We start from the raw sequence: 9,667 nt of genomic DNA on the forward strand, positions 1-9,667 counted from the left end.
AAGTATGCTTTTCTGTTACCCATTTGAACCAGTCCCCTTTGTCTTAGTTTTTCTTTGGTGCTTTTAAGTTTAGAATTTTTTGACTATCCTTTCTCTCCCTTTTTACCGGCACTCATTTAACCTAAAAGTGTTGCAAATGCTATAAAACCCTTAAATACGAACAAGCCTCATATAGTTATATACATAACTGTAAATAGTTGGATGATGGCAACAACAGAATGATTGGACTAGACTTATTGAACAAAGAATTCATTATAGCCTTTAAAATTAATAAAAGATCTGGCAAGTAATGTTCTGAGCTCGAAAACCTCTTTGGTCCCATGTCAAAGACAATCCAAGCTATAATAGGATGCTAAAAATGGTGTCTGGAAAGGTAATTGCAGGAATTCAAGTGTATCTAGACAAAAGGAAGGACTTCAGTTACTTTCGGATCAGAAGGTCCTGGGTTCGAGCCTCATTTGGCGCATAGTTGAGTCCTTGGAAAAGGCTCTTTACTTCCATTCTCTCACCGTACTCGGGTGTAAAATGAGTACCTTGCCATTAACAGCGTTGTCTCTGTCCGAAAAAATTGTAATGTCATGTCACGTCCTACATGTTAAGTGTTACTGTTGGTCAGGGACCCCTTGTAAAGTGCTTTGAGCATGTTTAGTGGATATTGCGCTATATTTAAAAAAGCTCAAGTTGTGTGCAGTAACAACAGTAGGATCCAGGTTCAGTCCTGCTCTGGGCATATCGACTTTTTATTTTTTTATTTTTAAGCAGGAAAGAGTCCCCATTGATCAATTTGCAGTGCTTATGCATGTATGGGTGATCTCGTTCTATTTTTGAAGATTGACCCCAATTGGGACTTAATTCCAGCTCCCCCAGGATGCAGTACAGTGCCTTGTTTGGAGTTCTTTGAACATAGGTGTCTGTGATGTAATGCTACATAGAAGCTTAAGTGATTAAAATTTTTTTTTTTTTTACCTTTTTTCGGTTTTAATGCTTTGTCGAAAAGATGAAATGAAAGGAAACAAAAAAGAAAAATGCTGTCTTGTCCTCTGAATGTTATCAAAACAAAAAAAAAATAAATCTAGTGACCCTCGTATCCAGTCCTCCGGAAGAGTGGGTCTACATTCCCCATGAAATAAGGAACCAGTTTTTTGACATCACACTTTTCTCCTCATTGACATCTGTGTATGAGTATGAAGTGGGGAAATCCCACCTTATTCTTTTAGCATTCGTTTGTATGCCAAGGGAAATAACAATATTATTTTTGAATATCATCTCATGTAGTTCCATATCTGAAGCAGACGTCGGAGGTCATCTTCCGCCAAGCTGATCTATCTCTTGCCAATTCTATTAAAGCAGCGCCACACTTTCTCAGCTTCATCTGTCCAAGTTCTTATCCCTTTCAAATACGTTATTCTTTGTCTTCCTCTTATTCTTTTTCCATTCATCTTTCCAGTCAAGGCGAGTATTTCCAAACCAGGGTGGCGGATAATGTGTCCTAAAAATTCCATTTGGCGTTTGATGATTTTTGTTATCAGTGATCTTTTTCTGTTTGCCATTTCTAAAATTTCTTCATTTCTTTTCCTTTCCATCCATGACACCCTCATCATTCTTCTGTAAAACCACATTTCCACTGCCTCCAGTCTTTTAACCATGGTCTTGTTTATGGTCAGCTCTCACAACCATATAGCAGCACAGACAGTACATAGCAATCCAGGACTTTGATTTTTGTTTTCATGCTAATATTCCTGTTTTTCATAATTGTATGCAGCTGGTTGAATGCATTCTTCGCCATACCTATTCTTTTCTTTATTTCACAATCTGATTTTCCATTGGATGTTACATTGAAGCCTAAATATTTGAAACATTCAACTTGTTGTATTGTTTGTCCTCTGCTTGTTATTACACAGGCTGGTGGGTTATTATTTTTAGATACCGTCATACATTCTGTTTTAGATATATTCAGTTCCAGTCCCATATTTTCACTACTCCTGACTACAACATCCAGTAATTCTTGTAGTTCATGTTCAGATTCTGCCAGTAGAACCGTATCATCTGCATACCTCAGATTTGTTACATTCTTTCCTCCAATACACACCCCTTCTTATGTTCGATATCTCTTAATATCATTTCACTATAGAGGTTGAATAAATCTGGAGACAAAACACACCCCTGCCTAACTCCTCTTCTAATAGGTGTAAAACTGCTTAGTTCGTTGTCAACACGCATTGCTGCTTCTTGTTCCCAGTACAAATTCCGTAATATTCTTAAATCTTTACCATCAATGTCCAAGGATGATAGAATTTTGAATAGTTTTTCGTGTTGTACTTTATCAAAGGTTTTTTGAATAGTCGATGAAACACATATACAGATCTTTATTTACTTCAATACATCTTTCCATCAGCATTGATAATGTGAATATTCCATTTCTGGTACCCTTGTCCTCAACAAAACCAAATTGCATCTCCCCAATTTCAGGTCGTATTTTATTTCTTATTCTTAGTAAAATTATCTTCAAAAGAATTTTTGTGAGGTGGCTCATTAGGCTAATAGTTCTGTGTTGTTCACAATCAACTGCCCCTGGTTTTTTTGGTAGTGCTATAAAAATGGATCGTTTCATATCAGTTGGCATTTTTCCTGTGTCATACACTTGATTTAGAAGGTTTGTGATGAATTCAATCCCCATTCACCCAGGCCAGTCAAGGCTTCAATTGTTATGGCATCAGGTCCTGCAGCTTTTCCATTTTTCATGCTTTTCATGACGTTCCTAACTTCATCTTTCATTATAGAAGGCCCTTCCAGTTCTTTTATCATAGGCATTTCTCCTCGATTATCAAAAAAAAGTTCTTCAATATATTCTGACCATCTGTTTAGAATGCAGTCTTTGTCATCCACTTTTAGCACCTGATTTAGTTTTGTTTGTCACTTCTTTGATTTTCTGATGGAAGAATTTGCCATTTTTTTCTTTGCAGGACATTATATAGTGACATTGTTCATTTATCCAGGCTTCTTTAGCTTCGTTGCATTTTCTTTTTATCTGCCTGTTCAGAGTCTTGTATTTTTCTTCCTGATTTTTGGCCTTTCTTCTCTCATTCATTAATTCTAATATCTCTGGAGTAATCCATTTCTTCTTCTGCAACTTAAGTGTGGTTGGAACATTTTCTTCTAATGATGCAGCAACACTGTCTTTAAACTGCTCATATTTCTCTTCTATATCTGTTAGTTCTCCAAGCACTTCAAACTTGTTTCTTACTGATAGTTCAAATTTTTCTTGTATCTTCTGTTCCTCCCGGAGAATGTCTAGTTGGTATTTAGGTTTAGCCTTTGCTCTTTTGCAGATTTTCAATTTAACTCGTATGGGGCATAGCACAGGTATATGATCGCTGTTACAGTCAGCCCCCGGCATAGATTTGGCATACAAAACCGAGTTTCGGAAACGTTTGCTGATGAGTATGTAATCTATTTGGTTTCTCACTCCATCTCCAGGACTTTTCCATGTCCACTTCCTTCTATTGTGGTTTGTTGACCAAGTATTTGTGATTGTCAGATCATGTTGACGGCACCATTGAATAAGACGATCACCTCTGTCATTTTTGTCTCCCAGACCATGTGGGCCCACAATATCTTCTATTCTTTCTCGGCCCACCTTGGCATTAAAATCGCCCATGATGGTTTTATGTCTGAAGACTTAAACTGATGCATTGCTTTATCTATTTGTTGATAGAAATTTTCCACTTCTTCATCATCGTGACTGGTGGTTGGGGCGTATATTTGTAAAATATCAAAATCAAAAGGTTTTGCTTGTAGTTTGATTGCCATTACTCTGTCTGATATGGCCAGAATCCTTTGACTGCTCGCGCCGTTTTATTATCTAGTATAATTCCAACTCCCCTTTGGTGTTCTCCTCCTCCTGAGTATATAATTTTACAGTCATCATAATTAAGTTCTCCTGCTCCTTTCCATCTAACTTCTGATAATCCTAAAACATTGATATTCAATCTCTTCATTTCCATAACTACATTTGCTAATTTTCCTTTCTGGTACAGACTTCTTACATTCCATGTTGCTGTTCGTAATGTTTGGTGGTGCACAGTAGCTGGATGACGGTCGAGAGTCACCTGTTCACCTGCATGACTATCTCTACCGGACGAGGCTGTAATCGAGTTGCTCGAAAAACATCCATTGACGTCGTTGACTAGATTCGCTTGGACGGACATCATGACGATCTTGGGATGATACGTCAGTGGTTTCCCGTTGCCTTCTGACGGATTTTTATCTGGTTTACTCCATAGCCTTTTGACCTCCCGGTCATAACCCACAAGGCAGTGGGAGCATTTGGCAGGTTTTAAGGCGCCTCCCATTCACCTTGATAGTCCCTTCATAGAGTATATGAGGCATTTTGTATGTGTAGCTGTGCTGCCAGACTACCCAACCTCACTCTCCACGACTATCGCCAGTTGGTCCGCGGCTTTACAGCTAACCTATAGATCAGGATCTGTAGGCCGTTCCACGATCCGCCACCTGTGGACGCGCTGGGTTGGGGATGGTCGCCCCAGCTGTACCCATTATTTTTGAATAGGCTATTCAAATCCACAGTTATTTCCCCTAATCAATATTTTAGTATTTTTTACACCCATTTAATTTTAATTATTCATTACCGTAAGTCTTTTTATTTCAAGAGTGAAGTAACCCCAATCTTCTAGAAAATATTATGTCAATCCAGTAGTATCTCGGGGGACTCATAAACAACAACAAAAAAAAGCGAATCTGGAGCTAATTTTAAAAAAAACAACAAAACTATATAAAATTCTAATTAATTTATCACGAGTTAATATTTAATAACAAGAAGCTAAAGCAGAAAGTCTTCTGAGAAGATACCAGTACCAGTACTACCCTCGAACAAGTCAGTGTTTCGTTCATGAACCTCTTACACTCTAAGGGGGGGTGGGTGGGGGGTTTGAAAAACCAAGGATAGGTCAAAACGAATAAGGGCCCATCGACACGAGGGTTTGAACCATGGCCTTCGTAAACTCATGGCCTGATACTGAACAACAAATGACGCCAAAAGACAAGTCTTTGGCCGCAAAAGAAAACAAATCGTGAGTTTTATTCAACAGTTCAACCAATGAGATCACTTGTTTTCTTGACCACCACTCAAGACAACTCACTAAGGGGTCCACAAACCTAAAAATGACGTCAAAATATGGTTCTTAGTATCAGGCTATTGATAGAATGAAGATGACGTCATTCAGGCCTTTGTTGTTGTTTTTTGCCATCCATGTTTGTGAGTTATTCTCACTAAACTGTATTAATCAGACTAAACGTTTAAGGTTACACATAGTTTTGTGTGTTGGTCGGTTATACTTCCGGATGGCAATGTTGTGATCTTCTTAGCCAAGCGCATACTATCTATAAGTTAACGATAGCTGATGACGACGGTCAGCGCAGTAGCCTTTGTAAACGGATCGCCTGACACTGACCAAAAAAAATTGGCCAACGCCAAAGCCAAAAGACAAATCTATGACCACCAAATGAAAAAAAATACAAATCGCGAGCTGTATTAAATAATGGAATTATTTTGTTTCCTTGAGCACTACTAACGACAACTAATCTATTGATGCTATGCGTTTATTAAAATAAACACTCATAACATTTGCCAGCCGGTATAGTGTGCCAACACACAAAACTATAGATAGAATGCGCTTGGCCAAGGAGTTCACAACATTGCCATCCGGAAGTATAACGGACCAACACACAAACTCTGTGTCACCATGAACATTTATAGTCTGGTTAATACAGTTTAGTGAGAACAACTCACAAACGCGGATGGCAAAAACAATAACAAAGGCCTGAGTGACGTCATCTGCATACTATCTATATATAACCTTAAACTTAAACGTTTTTAGTCTGATTAATAATACAATTACATATTTAGTAAGAACCACTCAAAAAATTGGCTGGCTAAAACAATAACAAAGAGTTGAGTGACGTCAATTTCGTTTCATCTATAGATAATTCGAAGTTAACGTCACTCTGGTCTTTGTTATTGTTTTTTGCCATCCGCGTTTATGAGTATTACTCACTAAACTGTATTATCCAGACTATAAAAGTTCATGATTACACATAGTTCTGTGTGTTTGTCCGTTATAGATAGTATGCAGATGACGTCACTCAGGCCTTTGTTATTGTTTTTGCCATCCGCGTTTGTGAGTTGTTCTCACTAAACTGTATTAACCAGGCTATAAAAGTTCATGGTTACACAGAGATTGTGTGTTGGTCCGTTATACTTCCGGATGGCAATGTTGTGAACTCCTTGGCCAAGCGCATACTATCTATACTTCCAGGTGGCAATGTTGTGAACTTCTTAGCCAAGCGCATACTATCTATCGGTAAGATAGTATGCGCTTGGCTAAGAAGCTCAAAACATTGCCATCCGGAAGTATAACTGACCAACACACAAAACTGTGTGTATCCATGAACGTTAATAGTCAGGTTAATACAGTTCAGTGAGCATTACTCATAAACGCGGATGGCAAGAAACAATAACAAAGTCCTGAGTGACGTCATCTTCGAACTATCTATAGGTAGAACGAAGACGACGTCACTCAGATCTTTGTTATTTTTTTATTTTTTTTTGCCATTCATGTTTGGGAGTAATTCTCACTACACTGTATTAACCAGACTATAAACGTTTAAGATTCCGCATAATTTTGTGTGTTGATCCGTTATACTTACTTCTGGATGGCAATGTCGTGAGTTTCTTTGCCAAGCGCATACTATCTATATATAGATGGAACAAAATTTACGTCACTGAGCTATTTCTATTGTTTTTAGAAAGCCTGTTAATGGTTAGTTCTCACTATATTATATTTATTAGACCTTTCATGCTATCTATGCATTTAGTAAATAAACTCACAACATCCGCCAGCCGGACACAAAACTATGTATAACCTTAATAAACGCTTATTGTCTGATTGATACGACTTAGTGAGAAATATTCCTAAAAATGACTGGCTTAAAATAATAACAAAGAGCTGAGTGACGACAGTTGTGTTCCCTCTATAAACGTTAAAGGTTATGCAGAGTTTTGTATGTTGGTTTGTTAAATTATGCTGGCGGATACAGCGAGTATTTTACCTAAACGCATAACATCAATAAATGACGTCAAAAGACGGGTCATCCTTATCTGCATAGGCTACATGTTAATGAATGCAATGTATGGTCCGAGTCGCAATGTTGTACTGTGTTTACAACTGTTAATTTAGTAAAAAACAGGCCTAAATTTGCCGTTTTAACCAGACACAGAAGGAAATGGAAGAAATTATGACTTGAATGATATTTGTCATAGAAATAAAAGGGTTAATTCTCCTGAAATAATCCGCACACATTTTTCAGTATATGCACGTTGTCCTAGTATCATTCTTACTATCTATTTAATCCGGTTGCCAAAATTACCAAACATCATCAACAAAAGAAAAGTGGTTAGCGTTTAATATCAAAATATCGCCCATCCCTTCCATTCAAACAGCATTCTTTCTCAGAAAATAGTATCAACTTTGAAATAAGAACAGTTCACCACATTCTTTTCCGCTCCGTTAAGTTTAAATTCGTCCATTGTCCTCAAAACCCAAAACATATTTATTGACCTCATCTGCCTCACATATTTTGAGTCACCCTTGAGTGAGGGCAGGGGAAACCAATCATTATCGTTCTTGTCTCCATGTGACAAGGCGATAGGTTATTATTAGTAACACACTTTACAGGTGAAAATAGGGAAACCCTTGACATTAGTTTTTGCTGTCGTTCAAGTTTCTATATTTGTCCGGTTTACCGTTGATTTGATAACAATATTTTGATATAACTTTGTGTTCACATGGTGTTTCTTACCACAATTTCAATTTGGATTTGATACAGTTTTATTTTGACTAGTGAATCGGCGATTTCAGAAGGCAAGACACTCGAAGCCGTTCTATCTTTGACCTAGATATTTGTGATAGGAGGACACGTTATTTCTTCAAGTTGTGTCACTCGAAAACTTCTCAAGGTAAGAATATCGTTTAATTACTTTAGAATGGTTTTGATCTTTATTTTATCAAACTTTTTATTTGTGCCTTTGTAAATCAGAGATTGAACTGATACAATGGAAGTTTCGATCAAACTTAATTCAATCGTATGGTCGAGTTTGTTGACAAGTTTTTGACATGATTGTGTCAGTAGCAGAGGGCTGTCCAAAGCAAGTGAGTGATGTGTTATTCGCTAATAATCGCTCAACTTGACGTAAATTATATGTACATCAACGATTATGACTTGATGGTTAAATTTTGCCATTACCCTGTTCGTTTTCGTCAAAATAACTTTGATTTTCTCCGCTTTATGTTGAAGTATAGTGACAGGTGTGTGAAGCGAATTGTTACTGTGTTACATTCCAAAGTTAGCTCCTTGGTCCTTAGTTTAAGGGCTCGCGGAGTTCTCCATAAAACAGCGGCAATCTCATACTGGGTATTTGATTAGCATATCCATCACTGAGACCCTTTTATTATTGTCAAAAACCGTCAATCCAACATAAATATGTAAGAGTCAGAATAAGAACATCGACACACTTTGAAAGATAAGCTACGGTTGTTTGCATAGAGGAAAAATAAGTAATCTATTAGTCATGCACGTCTTTGATGTGGCAACTAGTGATAAAGATTTAGAAGTCTTCCGTAGAGGGTAACATCGTCAAGTGCTTTCAGAGAAGCTTTAACAGACGAATTAACCCAGGTCCAAACCATACCCCCACCCCTCGTATAATCTCAAAAAAAATGCCAGGTAATCCCACCACTCCTCTTTTATTACTCCTCAACACACTCCCTCCCTACCCCTTACCATCAAAATATAAAAAGCTGAAAATTTAGGTTGCATCAGCTGCAGGGTCTTTTTTTTTTTATGACGGCGTAGATCCCCCCCCCCCCCCCCCCACTCTCACTGATCTCCTATCCCTCTCTCATTCTGTAATTTCATTTATTCGTGTGTCATTTTGGCTGACAAACTCACCTACCCTGTTTTCATTTGTTGGCGAAATGGTTTCACGATCTCTCTCTCTCTCTCTATCTCTCTCTCTCTCTCTCTCCTCTCTCTCTCCTCTCTCTCTATCTCTATCTCTCTCTCTCTCTCTCACTATATATCTCTCTCTATCTCTCTCTTTCTCTCTGTGTTGATCCCTCCTCTCTCTCCCTCTCTCCCTCTCTCTCTCTTTCTCTCTATCTCTCTTTCTCTCTCTGTTGATCCCTCCTCCCTCCCTCTCTCTCTCTTCCCCCCCCTCTCTCTCTCTCTCTCCTCCCCCTCTCCCCACGCACTCTCATCTCCATATTTTAAACTTAACAAAAAATAACACTTATGATTTAGCTTTATACCCATAATCTGATCCGCCTCCAAAATGCACACATACAAAAATTGTGCCATAAATTGCTGAGGCTTGAATATAAATAAATTTTGATTTTTTATTGTCAAACAGTATGTCTCATAATTACATTGTCCTGTGTTTAGTGTTACCAGATTGTAATCTATCTTACATTAATTGCTTTCGAATTGGATTTAATCACAGACTGATGGGGCAAGATAAATTATCTTCATTGCCAATCTATAATCAATATTCGTGCAACCAGCAGTAATGAAATTCATAAGGGTTTTAAAA

At 37.8% G+C, this 9,667-nt stretch overlaps 2 protein-coding genes across 6 annotated transcripts in view; both read left to right on the plus strand.

Moving 5' to 3' along the window:
• The window catches only part of LOC144956203 (stimulated by retinoic acid gene 6 protein-like), a 744,310-nt gene that overhangs the window by 187,826 nt on the left and 546,817 nt on the right, over positions 1-9,667 (plus strand). The window lies entirely within an intron of this gene.
• LOC144956191 (uncharacterized) overlaps positions 7,716-9,667 on the plus strand; it is an 87,080-nt gene continuing 85,128 nt past the window's right edge. The window contains exon 1 of one of the 2 annotated variants that reach the window (XM_078886604.1): positions 7,716-8,035. The gene's annotated coding sequence lies outside the window, so the exon portion shown is untranslated. The remainder of the gene's footprint in view (positions 8,036-9,667) is intronic. The other variant, XM_078886606.1, reaches the window with a different exon arrangement.

This window comes from Berghia stephanieae, chromosome 10, assembly GCF_034508935.2.
Source record: "Berghia stephanieae isolate SIO BIC M18660-M18661 chromosome 10, UCSD_Bste_1.3, whole genome shotgun sequence".
Taxonomy (NCBI): domain Eukaryota; kingdom Metazoa; phylum Mollusca; class Gastropoda; order Nudibranchia; family Aeolidiidae; genus Berghia; species Berghia stephanieae.